The sequence below is a fragment of the Humulus lupulus genome, chromosome 7 (genome assembly GCF_963169125.1).
Source record: "Humulus lupulus chromosome 7, drHumLupu1.1, whole genome shotgun sequence".
NCBI classification, from domain to species: domain Eukaryota; kingdom Viridiplantae; phylum Streptophyta; class Magnoliopsida; order Rosales; family Cannabaceae; genus Humulus; species Humulus lupulus.
The window spans coordinates 39,908,962-39,923,546 of NC_084799.1; the positions used below are offsets into that span (position 1 = coordinate 39,908,962).

A 14,585-nucleotide genomic window follows, 5' to 3' on the forward strand; every position below is an offset into this window, starting at 1 on the left:
TTTTCTTGAAAAAAAAAATCCAGACTTCTGCTGAAAGTAATTATGATATAGTTTTAAAACGTAACACCTCAGATATAGTTTTACTAAAATAAGTGAGGGTGTTACAAGTTGGTATCAAAGTTATGGTTAAAATGTTCTTGTAGACCATTCATAAGTACACATTGAGGAAAGAATAATGCTCAGTTCACCTGTAAGTTTTATGTGTGCATTTATTATGTGCTGGTTGCATGCCTCATGTGCATTATTGGCTAAATGACATAAGTTATGGGCATTTTGTTTTAAGATATATATAATAACACAGATGGACCATGAACATGAAATGGGGGCTACTGAAGGCTCTTGCAGTAATAAATATGAACAAGAAATGACTGAACTTCGAGTGGTAGTGAATAGACAAGTTGAACAAATTGAGAAATTGTTAGCAAAATATCGACAAAGACAAGCACCATCACCACCTATTGAAACTCCAACACCACCACCTCCACCTCCACCTCCACAAGCCCCACCTGTAGTGCACCCCATGGAACCACTATATGAACATTTCTGAAAACAACAACCACCAGTATTTGAAGGTAGTACTGACCCACTTGACGCACAAGACTGGAAGAGTTTCTTAGAAGACATCTTTGAGTTTATGCAACTAAGTGACAGGGAAAAGGTTTCTTGTGCTGCACATACACTAAAAAAGGATGCTAAGATTTGGTGGGAAGTGGTTAAGCAGACTAGAGAAGTGAATCAGATGACTTGGGCCGACTTTGAACTGGTCTTCAATGAAAAGTTTTATAATGAAGCTGTGTTGACTGCTAAAGTAAGTGGGTTCACTAGATTACAACAAGAGAACCTTTCAGCGGTTGAGTACGCTAGGACATTTGACCGGTTAGCGAAGTTTGCACCAGACATGGTTAACACTGAAACTAGTAGAGTGAATCGCTTCCTGGAGGGTCTGCAACCAGAATTGGCTAGAGATGTGGATATGGGATGTACAGGGCCTCTTTCTCATGCTCAGGATGTGGAGAAAGATTTTAGAGTTGAACACTGAGAAGAAAAGATAACAAAAGCTAAAGCTGATACTAGCATGCCTCGTAGAGATACTCCATTCAATAATGAACAAAGTTGCTTTCCCAATGACAACAAAATAGGGGCCCATAATTTCCAATTTAGACAAGGAGAGAATAAGAAACTTAAAGGAGGTCAGCAAAATAGGCAATCTGGATTCCAACAACATCAACGATGTCAAACTTGTGGAAAGAATCATTTGGGGGAGTTTAGGCTTCTAAGTAAGAGTTGCTTCAAATGTGGCAAGGGGATCATTTTAACAAAGATTGTCCATTGATGAAGAACCAACAAAAGAAGGATGAATCTCAAAAGACAAATGCTAGGGTGTTTACAATTACTCAGGCTGATGTTGATACCAACAACTCTGTGGTGTCAGGTGATATTTTTGTATCTGGTATTCTCACTCATGCATTAATAGATTCAAGTGCCACGCATTCATTTGCATCCTTGACATATGTGAAAAGGTTGGGTAGCTTGTGTGAGAAAATGTTAGAAGTTCTTAGTACAATCTTACCATTTGGAGAGATTTTGTATTCTTCTCATTGGTTGAGGGGGGTTCCTATTTGCATTGATGGTAGAGAATTATATGCTAATCTAATAATGTTAGGGATGCACGATTATGAGGTGATTTTGGGTATGGATTGGCTTTCAAAGTATAATGCCACTATTGATTGTAGAAAGAAAACAGTGATATTTAATCCTTCAAAGGAAGATGAGTTTATGTTTATTGGAACGGCATCAAAAAGTTGCATTCCTTTAATTTCTGTTATGAAGGCCAGACGGCTGTTGGAAAGTGGATGTATGGGTTATCTCGCGAGTGTAGTTGGCACTTATGAGGAGCATAAGTTAAAACCGAAAGATGTACCGATAGTTAGAGATTTCTTAGAAGTGTTTCCAGAAGATTTACCGGGATTGCCTCCAGACAGAGAAATTGAATTTGTGATCGAGCTACTTCCTGGTACAATCCCTGTGTCTAAGGCACCTTATAGAATGGAACTCGCAGAACTAAAGGAATTAAAGATACAGTTGCAAGAACTCCTGGATAAATTTTTTATCAGACCTAGTTTTTCACCATGGGGAGCTCCGATGCTGTTTGTGAAGAAAAAGGATGGGACATGCGAATGTGTATTGATTATAGAGAACTGAACAAGTTGACAGTCAAGAATAAGTATCCACTTCCTAGAATTGATGATCTTTTTTATCAATTACAAGGAAGAGGAGTATTTTCAAAGATTGATTTGAGATCTGGGTTTCACCAATTAAAGATTAGAGAAGAGGATGTACCAAAAACCGCATTTTGAACTCGGTATGGCCATTATGAGTTCCTTGTGATGCCATTTGGATTAAATAATGCTCCAATTGCATTCATGGACTTAATGAACAAGGTGTTTAAGGACTACCTTGATAAGTTCGTAATAGTATTTATTGATGATATTTTGGTGTATTCTCGATCCAAAGAAGAACATGAGGAAAATTTGAGGTTGACGTTGGAGAAATTAAAAGAAAAACAACTCTATGCCAAATTTAAGAAATAAGAATTTTGGCTAGAGAAGGTGGCATTTTTGGGCCATATAGTCTCAAAAGATGGTATTTCGGTGGATCCATTAAAGATTGAAGCTATTAGTAAATGGAATAGACCAACAAATGTTTCAGAAGTAAGGAGTTTTCTGGGATTAGTAGGCTATTACCGAAGATTTGTTGAAGGATTTTCCAAGATAGAAATGGCATTGACACACCTAACGAGGAAGAATCATAAGTTTGAATGGACTGAAGCTTGTGAGAAAAGTTTTCAAGAGTTGAAGCAAAGATTGGTTTCTGCTCTAATACTTACTATTCCATCTGGATTAGGAGGACTTGTGATTTATAGTGATGCTTCAAAGCAAGGATTAGGGTGTGTGTTGATGCAGAATGGCAAAGTCATAGCTTATGCTTCTAGACAATTGAAGGACTATGAACAGAATTATCCAACACATGATCTGGAGTTGGCAGCAGTTGTTTTTGCACTAAAGATTTGGAGACATTATCTGTATAGTGAGAAGTGCAAAATATATACCAATCATAAAAGTCTCAAGTATTTCTTTACTCAGAAAGAATTAAATATGAGACAAAGGAGATGGTTGGAGCTAGTAAAATTATGATTGTCAAATACTTTATCATCTGGGAAAAGCAAATGTAGCTGCAGATGCACAGCGTAGAAAGTCTCATGGTAATGTGTCATTTTTTAGGAAATTGACAAGACCACTTCAGGAGGACATGTGCAGAGCAGAGATTGAGGTAATCACAGGAAGATTATTAGTAATGACTATTCAGTCTACCTTGTAGAAAGAATCAAACAAGGTCAATGTGAGGATCCTTACTTAGTGGAACAAAAAGGTGAATTGGAAAGTGGGAAGGTCAATGATTTTAATGTGTCATGTAATGAGATGCTGAAGTTCAAGGAGATAATTTGTGTCCCTAATGATGAGGAATTGAAGAGAGAATTCCTTACAGAAGCTCACAATACTTTGTATTCAGTACATCCGGGGACGACAAAGATGTATAATGACTTGAAAAGACACTACTGGTGGCCCAACATAAGAAAGGATGTGGTCAAGTTTGTTGCCAAGTGTTTAACCTGTCAACAAGTGAAAGCTGAACATCAGAAACCTGCTGGTTTACTACAACCAATATAGATACCAGAGTGGAAATGGGAAGAGATTACTATGGATTTTGTAATTAGATTGCCAAAGACTTCTAAACAACATGATGCTATTTGGGTTATAGTAGACCGATATACCAAATCAGCACACTTTCTTCTGGTACGCATGACTTATACTATGGATCAGTGGGCTGAATTATATGTTTAGGAGATTGTTAGATTACATGGAGTGCCAATATCTATAATTTCAGATCGGGATGCTCGATTTACTTCTTTTTTTGGGGAAAGTTTGCAACGAGAATTTGGCACAAGATTGAAGTTTACTACGACATATCACCCCCAATCTGATGGACAATCTGAAAGGACCATTCAAACTCTTGAAGATATGCTTCGAGCTTGTGTCTTAGATTTTCAAGGATCATGAGAGAAGTATTTGTGTCTGATAGAGTTTTCTTATAACAATAGCTTTCATGCAACGATTGGTGTAGCACCATATGAAATGTTATATGGCAGAAAATGCAGGTCACCAATTCATTGGGATGGAATGGGAGAAAGAAAGTATCTTGGTCTAGATCTTGTCAGAAGGACAACTGAAGCAATAGAGAAAATAAGAAAAATAATGTTAACTGCTCAAAGTAGACAACAGAGTTATGTTGATCGAAAGCGAAGAGATGTGGAGTTCAATATTGGGGACAAGGTATTTTGAAAAATTGCCCCTATGAAAGGAGCAATGAGGTTGGGAAAGAAAGGAGGTTAAGCCTGAGATTTATTGGACATTTTGAAGTATTAGAAAATGTGGGAAAGGTAGCCTACAGACTGTCATTACCGCCATCATTGTCGAATGTCCATGATGTTTTTCATTAATCATTATTGAGAAAATATGTTCTAGATCCTTCACGTGTGCTAAACTACGAGCCAATAGAAGTTGAACAAGACCTAACATATGAAGAAAAACCAGTGAAAATTCTTGACATAAAATAGAAAGAGTTGGGAAATAAGAAGATTTCACTAGTTAAGGTCTCGTGGAGAAGTTCAAATATTGAGGAAATGACATGGGAACGGGAATATGAAATGAGATCCAAATACCCAAAATTATTTGGGTTAGAGAATTTCGAGGACGAAATTTTTATAAGGTGTGGAGGATTGTAGCCAATAATCACATGATTGCATTGCATTACATATCATACAATATGTATAATTTGAGCATATGCATATTCTTATAAGATTTTTCATGTATAAGTATAAAAGTTGTGTATATGATGTCTATGTGTATGTTCAATATTATTAACCTTGTGGCATTTGAGTTGTCTTTTATGGGTGTTTGATGTGCTCAAGATATAAGAAAGGACGAAAAATATGGACAAGGCATAAAATCAAGTGAGAAAAGTGAGATATAGAAGGCAAAAGATGTTAAGCGGTGAAAAATAGTACAATGTTGATTACTAGTATTTAGGTGTAAAATTGAGTATTAGTGGACTTACCACATATAAATGAGGTATGATTAATGTCTCATTGATGAAGTAAAAATGGTTTTAGAACCCTTAGATCAAGTCTTGATGGGAGGTATACATAATCAATGGTGTTGACGCAAAGTCAAAACAAGCTTAGCATAAGTGCGCTACACTCAATCGGGTAAGCATAACTATTGGGTATGAACTCATATGGACCTTAGGTTTGGTGGGAGTGTTTCACACATAAGGAGAATAGGCATAGTGTATGATTAAGTTGAAATTATTGAAATGACAAGGTTTTCATAAGTCAAAAAGTGAAATGATAAGATAAAAGGTGTCAAATTTTGATACAATAAGGCCAAATCATTGAAAATAAAGAAATTTCATCAACCTTATCACTTTCCACGACCAAGACTATGAAAAATAGAGAGAAAAGAAAACCAAAAATATTTCTTGGCTGGCTAGAAGAGATTCTAAGGAGATCCAAGTTAAATCAAAGCCAAAGAAGTGGATTAAGCTAGTTTTGTCCTTTTTATGGTAAGTTCTTGTACTTGAAAGTTAAACCACTTTTTTGAATTTTGCTGAGAGCTTATCTATGGTTTTTTTTAAGATATTTCTTAGTGGTTTCCAAGTGGTTTCAGGTTTAGAAAAGCTAGACGAGATCGTTTTCGCCGAAAAGTTGCTCGGTAAGTGAAATTTTGTGTTTTATGAGGTTTTTGTGCTTCTTGGAGTACAAACTGATTTTTGGTTATTTGATTGAGTTTATAAGAGGGTAGATATGTTTATAAATGTTTGAATAGACGTGGAGACTCATTTTTTTTGGGTGATGATCTTGGAAATTAGAATTTTATCAAAATCGGTATAAGATAACTTTGTGATGAATTATTTTGGTATTTGGGATGGGATATGTGGTTATGGAAGGTTATTTGATGTTGGTTACTGATTGATTTTGATATTTGGGGATAGCTAAAATTAAGGGGAAGCTCTGTCAAAATTTCTCCAAGTTTCTAATATAAAGCTAACGCTCGATCTAAGTGGTTAAGGCATTTAGGCATGATTTGGATATGATGTTTTATGGATATTTTTAAATGATAGTTCAATGCCTTGCTACCATCATTATGATGTGAAATTCATGCCATTTTCAGGATAAGCACATCAACACCTAAGACACTACTTGTTACACGGTGAAGTATATTTTGGACACAAAGTAAGTAAAGAACTCAACTGCAACACAAGAATTGCATGTTATGTAAAAGTATGCATTATATGAATATTTTGAGTAAGTGGTATTAACATACATTGACACTTCATCATCAATTTGTATGCATGCATAATATTTATATGGTGAATTTTTGTATGATATAAGACCATGCATGATATTATGATGATTAATTATGTGATGCCTTAGCATATTTTATGCAACATAAAAGTAAGTTGTAATAAGAAGTTTAAGTTCAGTGCCACTGTTTTGAAAAGGCAAATGAAAGTGTAAGTAAGTGTAAATGGAGGCCTATAGTTAGGCTCATAGTGGTAGCCCAATAATTTGGGCTAGGTTTTAGTGAACCAATTATATTGTTTGCCATGTTTATTTCTCCTCCATATGAGTTATTGTTATATGTATTGACACCACAATGTGTGGCCGCCTTAACTCTTGAGCTTGATGGGGCAACGAGAACCCATGAGATTTTATATTATATGTGTAACAAGCCCTGCAGGCTTTGGCCAAATCAAACAGTGTGCACAATATTAAGGGGCCCAAAATTTAAAAAAGAAGTTGTGTATGTCCATTGACATTGGGTAATCATTAGCATTGCGTGCATTACTTTGCTTACTGAGATTTAGGCTCACAGTTGTGTTGTGTTGCAGGTAGAGAAAGAAATGAGTGAATGAGAAAGGAGAATTGAAGCATGGTCCTGACCCTGATTTGTACATATGAACATATCAACCTTTTGAGGGTTATTTCAATTTATCAATGTGTATGTTTGTAATAAAGTGTGAAGTTATGTTTTGAAAACAATTTTTGTTATTTAATACTTATGTATAATATGTTTGAGACACACTTTATGTTTAATGAAAATAATATGAAATAAGTTAAATTTTAAAAAAAATCCAGACTTCCGCTGAAAGTAATTATGATATAGTTTTAAAACGTAACATCTCAGATATGGTTTTAACTAAAATAAGTGAGAGTCTTACAGGTTGGTCGGCCTACACTCTCGAAAATGGGTAAAACTCACGCTCGTTCAAACGAAGATCAGCAGGCCTAGCACCTATCCCAGAAGTTCATCAGGCCTAGCACCCAGAAGATCAGCACGCAAAGCACCCAAAGGGTCATCAGACCTAACACCCAAGCTCTAAAGGGTCGCCAGGCCTAGCACCTAAGTCTCATAGACAAACTGAGACTTAGCATTTTTCCAGAGGTTTCAATCGTGCATTGTCTACCACGATCCAGAGAAACAACGAGAAGACCCATAATCTCATAATCATGGGGAGGTGGACATGTATTTCCACTACCTAATAATCGTGTACCAAACCATGATCCCAATATTATTGATCATGTAACAGCCGCTGGGTACTATAAATAAAGGACTCAGAGCTTCATTTCAAGGGATCTCTTTTTTGGAATTTTTGAGATCTGAAGAATATTTAGGGAGAAATTCTAGGCAAATTAGAAACGAGTGAATGCTTTTGTTCCTCAGTGTAACTGTCGAGTGATTCAATACTAAAAGCTTTGTGGATTAGGTTATTACTGTTCATCAGAATAGGGTTGAACCACTATAAAATTTCTGGTGTTTATTTAAGATATTCGTACTTTGTCATTTATTATATTTATTTCATTCAAAAGGTGTCATATAATGTACATACGACCATTGGGAAATTTCACGGGTCAACATTTTGGTGATTTCATTGAGAGTATGAAATCATGAAACACACTTTCATCAGTTTTATGATGCATCCAAAATACAGTCAGACAAAGAAGATGGCTCCCAGGGATTCCACAACTTAGGATCCCATCGATCCCGTTAACGGACCTCAGGTTGAGGTTGGAGACCAACCTGATGCATAAGATCCACATGATGCTCACTAGGAGGAGATGGCGCAATTTCTGGCGAGGCAGGAGGCCTTTACTGCAAAAATTGCTCTCTCGAGGGCGTCTAAGGAACAACAATGATAGGAGATCAATGAGCAGGTCCAGATGATTATCCAGAGGGAGGGAAGCTGACCGGGGGCACCAGGAGGCTGATGTGGCCCTTGAGGCGGCTACCCAGTTAGCCTGAGCTAATGCTGAAGTGGATGCTTAGGCGGTGAGGGAGGCTCAGGGGAGGAGCCGAACCCCAAGGACGCTCTCAGAGCCACTTTCCCAGAGACACGATGAAGAGGCACAGTCCAAGAATACCTCCTCCATGACTAAGAAGAAGAACACTTCTTCTCGGAGTAGGAGTGTTACCAACCCAAAGGCCCCCTCCCAGGGGGACAGATGAAACAACGCAAGAGATAAGGGTTAAACATTTGAGAGGCGTGACAGGATTGGAAATGGTCGCTCAAAATCTCAAAGTCATGTAGAAGGAGAGGCTAGGGGCATGGTCGCACCGACAAGGGCAAGGTGGACCTGCCACCCCTACACCCCCAGTCTCGCAAGGGAAAAGAACCGATGAACAACACCAATATTGTCTTCGATAGGCTTGGGAAAGATGCACAACCTCAGGATCTGAGGGAAGTCATCAACTGGAGGACCAATGCTCAGGAGGGGGTACTAGGGACGTCTACCCCACTTGGAGCAGAGATCCCACCAACAGTGCAGGCTCAAATAGATGCACTCCTCATGAATGTTCAGGGTTTGACAAAGAAACCTTCCAATATTGAGTTGGCTCATAGAAGTGGGAGTCCCTTCAGTGCTAATATCCAAGCTGCTCAACCACCACTGAAATACAAGACTCTAAAACTCCCAACATACACTGGGAAGGAAGACCCAGTACGATACATTGGAAAGTTTGAGGATCAGATGGAGTTACTCGATGTGGACCATGATTATAGGTGCAGGGTATTCTCTACCACTCTCTCTGACTCAGCTCAGGAATGGTATTGGAAATTCAAACCTGGATCCATCACTTTCTGGGAGCAGTTCAGGAAGGAATTTTGCAAGGTCTTCAGTGTCGGACGGATTCAACCAGTTTATGCTAATCAACTAGCTGACATCAAGCAAGGGAAGGATGAATCCCTGAAGGACTACATCCAGCGATTCATGAGAGAGGCAAATTGAGCGTCCACAGTAGTAGATGAAGGGAAGTTTGTTACCATCTCGGTAGGAATAATATATCGTAGTCCCTTGTGGGATAGCATACACAAGAACCCCATCAACACCTTGTAGGAGTTCCTGGACTGAGCAGACAAACACATGAAGCTAGATGACGCTATCATGAAGGAAGAAAAAGGCATAAACCATCCAACCACTGTAAAGGCAGATAAGAATGGTACAAATCCTCAAGGCGACAGAGGGGGCAACAGTAAGAAGAGGAATACCTCAGGGGCCGAGCAGGGTGGAGAAAAGAAAGCTAAGTCAGCATCAGCCAACAAACAGCCTAAGCATCAGCCTTACCAGCCCAAGTTCACCAATTATACCGTCTTGACTACATCAAGGGCTGAGATTTACTTGGCAACATATCAGGAGGTACCATACTGAAAGTCACCACCCTTGCGCTTAGAAGGAAAGAGAGATAAGAATAAGTTTTGTCGTTTCCAGAATGATTATGGGCACGACACAAACGAGTGCAAACAATCGAAGAATGAGATAGTGTTTCTTCTCCAATCAGGAAAAATCTCGAGGTACCGAGTCAAGATCGAAACCTCGAGCAGGAATCCATAATTCCGAAGGCAGAGGAGTCCACCACGGGAGCCAGCGGCCGTAGACTTCACACTGGATACCATATGTGGGGGGGCCCCACATAGCAAATAACAGTAACAATTCTCGTGAGAAATATGCAAGGACCCTAAGACATGAGGTAAGGGAGTCTTCCCAGTGCATGAAAGTCGAGGAGAGGTCTCCAAAGAATCCAAAGTATGAAAGTGAAACTTTCACTTTTACAGAGGATGACGTCAGGCACGTGAGGTACCCCCACAAAGACCTTTTGGTCCTTACCATTTAAATTGCCAATGCCTGAGTGAAGAGATGCTTGGTGGATGCGGGAAACTCAGTAGATATCATATACAAATCATCCCTCAAGAAGATGAAGCTCACGGTCAAGGACTTGACACCGTGTTCCCAAGTGAAATATGGGTTCACAGGAGAATGCCTAGCACTAGCAGGAACTATCAGACTACCGATCACAGTGGGGGATGCCCCCAAGCACGAGACTATGATGACAGAGTTCCTGGTGGTAGATTGCTCATAGGCTTACAATGTAGTGCTTGGGAGACCCCTCCTGATGGCGTTACACGCAGGAGTATCTATCTGACATCTATCTTTGAAGTTCCCCACAAGCACAAGGCAAGGATGCATACATGGTAACTAAAGGGAGGCACGAGAATGCTATAATGCGTCAATGGTCAAGTCAAAGAAAGGACCATGCATAAACAACATGATAGTAACTTTCTACGAAGAGAAGGAAGGAACTGATGAGGTTGTCAACATGGAAGTTGGTGTTGAAAGAAACACTCTACTTTAGCCGAGGTATAACGCCCTAGTTACTCCAAGACCGTTATTGTGAACTTTGAACTGTGCTAAACTCGCTAAACGAGTCATTTTGGTTATAAACGTGCATTTAGGTGTTATTAATAGGCTAAGGTGGAAAATCTCAATAAAAGGAAAGGATATATTTTATTTAAAACATAAAACTATACATGGGCCCATAAAATCATTTACAAGTTATCTACAATTCAAAATGGTCATTACAGAGTAAAAATTACAACCCGCCGACCTTAGCAGCAAAAATAGGGTTAGCCCCTAGTTCCTCTAAGAAACACCTTGGTCGTGGTGGTCAAGCGGCCGCATATGTACACATCGCCACCTAAGCTCTCCACTCAAGGCTGGGTGAGCTTTTCTTTCCCTTTACTTGCACCACATAGCACCCGTGAGCCAAGGCTCAGCAAGAAAACTCATTACTGCATGTATACAATATCAATTGATGATTATGATAATCATACTGGGCTTATAGCCCAAAATAGATAAGTGAATATCACTTCAAGATTCTAGGAACCATGCTGGGGCTTGTAGCCCTAATAAGATAATATCAAGATTCTAATAATCATGATGGGGCGTGTAGCCCTAATAAGATGTGTGATTGATGAGTTAGTCACGAACTTAAACCAGATGAGTGACTATGGAGTCACAAACTTGAATCAGATAAGTGACTCATGAGTAACTCATGAACTTAAACTAGATGAGTGACTGATGAGTAAGTCACGAACTTGGGCTCCACACCCATAGCCGTGTGACAATGCAGTCACCTGGGCCTTCTGGCGCCGACTCTAAGTAACTAGCCATTAGACTAGACAAGCGCTTTTGTTTTCATCGAACTTAAGGTCGGTCAAGCATTTCATGCTTATGAAGATAATGCTTATGTCGATTAGATCTAATATTTTTGGCTTACGTTAAACACGCTAATACCGTTATTGACTCATAAGCCAATACCATACGACTAGTGCTTAGTACTACTGTCGAACTTGACTAATGAGTCATAGCTTCACAGTCAATACTGACACCATTGCCTATTATGACTAACAAGTCAACACCATTCATAGATAAGCAAGATTGCTAAGCATTTAATATGCAATCAATGTTCACATATAGAGAATTCAACATGCTTCATTAATAACCATGCATGTCATGTACTCGGTGCAGTTTTCTTACCTCTGGTTCGAGCGAGAATTAATAATAGAGCGATCGATCCTTTGATCCCTTAGTGGTCACCTATTCATAACCAAATATGGAACTCCATCAGTGAAAATGAGCAATAAAAGGTTCTTGACCTAAACCACTCCCATGACCTCAAATCGTACCAAAACGGTTAGTAGATTTGATTCCGAGCCTTAGGAATTGAATCCCCGAGCCAAATACCCTCAAAAGTGCCTAAAAGAGTACCCTGGAAAAATAGGGTAGCGCTGCCCCCCTAGCGCCTAGGCACTACAAGCAGGGATGCTTTGCCCTGGACAACGCTGTAGCGCCTTCCCTTGGGCGCTGTAGCGCTAGAACCAGGGTGATTCAGCCCTGGTTTTCCCCCTTCAACTTCTCCACTTTCCAAACTTCAAAACTTGTTTCCAAACTTCAACCAAACTCACAAATGAACCCAAATACCCATTTTACAAGTCCTAGGCATCAAAACCCAATCAAACTTTGCTAAAAACTTCTATCAATTTTCAACTATCCAATCCAAAGTTCCAGCTGAAAATCAATAGGAAAACAGAGTATAAACCAGAGTTTCTATGGTTAAAATCTTACCTCAAGCTCAGAATTACACCCTCTTTAATGGTAGAACACAACCCTAGACCCTCAAGTCTTGACTCCCTAGCCTGATTCCTCAAATGAAGCTTCAAAAATCCAAAGGAGAAGAAGAAGGAAAAATGATCGGGAGAAGAAGAGAAAGATGCACTATGTTGATTAAGCTTTCTACAACTCTCTAGTGATATATAACCTTAGGTCAAAAGACAAAATACCTCTAGGTCATTAAATTCCCTCTTTAAGGCTACCAAGGGAAAAACCGTCCTTTCCCGCCTAACTCATTAATCATAATTAACGCTCTCCAATTCCCGTTATTCTCAATATTCTCAAATGCTAATAAATCATATCCCATTACCCTTTAATTCCCAATAATGTACTAATCATCAAATTACCCCGAGACTCTCCACGAACCCTGAAATTAACCCCGTTATGACCAAACTGCTAACTAGTATTCAAAGATCATCTCATGCCGAATAGCTCGAACAAATCCACATTATAATGTGGTCACATCAATAATCACCAACATGCATGCAAATATACAAATATGCCCTCAACACGCCAAATTACCAAAATACCCTTAGAATGAAAAGTGCACCCACATGCATGCATTTATCATCATATTATAATATAATTCACATAAACATGCATATAATCATTTAATGACATAATAAATCAATTATGGCCCTCCCAACCTTCTAATCCAACCATTAAACCTCATTAGGGATTTTGGGGCATTACACGAGGGCTCCTTATAACGAAGATTTGTTATTATAGCAAGTTTCCCAATGCGAGGGAAATGACATCGATCCTCGCTTTGGGGATGACGTCATGGGGGTAGGACCAGTTGAAGATCATGATGAAGTCCTACTAGATGAGGAGGACCCGACTAGAGTAATTAAAGTTGGGAATGAGCTAAAGGTGGAAATTAAGGCATGGTTGGTAGAATTTTTGAAGAAGAACCATGATGTCTTTTACTGGTTACATAAAGACATGGTTGGAATTTCTCCATCGGTGATAAGCCATGTCCTCAATGTGGACAAGAACTACCCACAAGTGCAACAAAAAAGGAGACTACTTGACAAAGATCGATCTCAAGCCCTGAAGGAGGAGGTCGAGCGGTTCAAGGAAAACAGTTTTATAAGGGAGGCCTATTACCCAGATTGAGTATCAAACCCCGTGCTGGTCCCAAAACCAAACGAGAAGTGGAGAACATGCGTGGACTTCACAGATCTGAACAAGGCCTGCCCCAAAGACTACTTCCCACTACCTAGAATAGACCAACTGGTTGATGCAACAACAGGACATGAAATACTCTCATTCATGAATGCGTATTCTGGGTATAATCAAATAAGTATGCACCATCCCAATGAGGAACATACCAGCTTCCCGACAGACAAGGGATTGTACTGTTATAAGGTGATGCCATTCGTCTTGAAGAACATAGGAGCCACCTACCAGCGTTTAGTGAATGACATGTTCCGAGACTTGATCAGAAAAAAATATGGAGGTATATGTCGATGACACGTTAGTCAAGTCTAAAGAAGCTGGAGGGCATGTTCAAGAATTGGAGGAATGCTTTGGAATACTTAGAAAGTATAGCATGAAGTTAAACCCTCTCAAGTGCTCGTTTGGAGTTGGTTCTGGTAAGTTTCTCGGATACATAGTCAATTGATGTGGAATCAAGGCTAACCCCGAGAAGATCAAAGCATTGATCGACATGAAGTCACCTACCACAATTAAGGAAGTGCAAAGCTTAACTGGGAGAGTAGTTTCCCTCAGCAGGTTCATATCAAAGTCTACGGACAAGTGTGTCCCTTTCTTTAACTTACTGAGGGGTATCAAGAAAATCCAATGGACCGAGGAATGTGAAGAAGCCTTCCAAACCTTGAAGAAGCATCTCACTCAACCTCCCGTCCTTGCAAAGCCAATATATGGTGAAGTACTATTAATCTATTTGGCAATCCCCAAGCATGTAATCAGTGCTGCTTTGGTAAAAGAAGAGAAC

General features: G+C 39.3%; 1 pseudogene; it reads left to right on the forward strand.

Annotated features, from left to right (window-relative positions):
* Window positions 1-1,293: 1,293 nt before the first annotated feature.
* LOC133791612 (uncharacterized) overlaps window positions 1,294-14,585 on the forward strand; it is a 52,642-nt pseudogene continuing 39,350 nt past the window's right edge.